The sequence below is a fragment of the Pundamilia nyererei genome, unplaced genomic scaffold, assembly GCF_000239375.1.
Source record: "Pundamilia nyererei isolate P.nyererei 1_Seehausen unplaced genomic scaffold, PunNye1.0 scaffold00410, whole genome shotgun sequence".
NCBI lineage: Eukaryota > Metazoa > Chordata > Actinopteri > Cichliformes > Cichlidae > Pundamilia > Pundamilia nyererei.
Window position 1 is genome coordinate 8,982 of NW_005187811.1, and position 1,176 is coordinate 10,157.

Consider the following 1,176-nt stretch of genomic DNA (forward strand, 5'->3'; position numbering starts at 1 on the left):
CACAGATATACAGATAATATAATATAAATAAATGCAGTAAGGGAGTCCTCTTCCTTACATTTCCTCCTCCCTCTCTTAAGCGCGAAGTTCTTCAGTCCTCTGTCATCCTAGATAAACAATCCGCAAACACATTTGACTTCCCTGGCCTATACTGGACCGTAAAGTCATAAGACTGCAGAGACAAGTACCATCCTGCAATATGGGCATTCGCATCCCTCATGCAGTTCAACCACTGGAGGGCATGATGATCAGTCTCCAGAGTGAAGTGACATCCCAGAAGATAATATCTCAAGGCCTCAATAGCCCATTTCATGGCCAAGCACTCTTTCTCCACCGTCAAATACCTCGTCTCCCTGTCGAGTAGTTTCCGACTCAGAAACACCACAGGCCTTCTTTCACCATACACGTCTTGCTGAAGCACAGCACCAAGGCCAACTCCTGAAGCATCAGTTTGCAAGATGAATGGCTTGTTGAAGTCTGGGCTGTGTAGAACCGGATGTGTGCAAACTGCTTCCTTGAGGTCTCTGAATGCTTGCTTACAGTCTTCTGTCCAACGCACTTTGTTGGGGGCTGAGCCTTTTGTGAGGTTATTCAGTACAGTGGATCGCTCTGCAAAAGAAGGTATGAATTTCCTGTACCAGCCTACTAGACCCAGAAAACCTCTCACCTTCCTTTTTGTTGTCGGAACTGGGAAGGACTGAATTGCTTCAATCTTTCCAACCTGCGGCTTTATCTTCCCAGAGCCAACCACAAAGCCCAAGTACTCCACTTCTCTCTTGGCTATGGAGCACTTCTTGGGATTGATTGTCAGTCCAGCCATTCTAATGGAGTGTAGCACCTTCTGTAGGTGAATGACATGCTCTTCCCAGGACTGGCTGTACACCACCACGTCATCCAGATATGCTGCAGAGAATGCTGACACATCTCTCAGTACATGGTCCATTAATCGTTGGAATGTCGCTGGTGCACCTTGAAGCCCAAATGGCATGACTTTAAATTGGTACATATCAAAAGGAGTTTTGAAGGCTGTCAGCTCTCTCGCTTCTGGTGCCAAAGCCACTTGCCAGTATCCTTTACACAGATCGAGTGTTGTAATGTACCTTGCTGATTCAACTCTCTCCAGCAGGTCATCCACCCTGGGCATTGGGTAGGGATCAAACTTGGATACTGCATTCA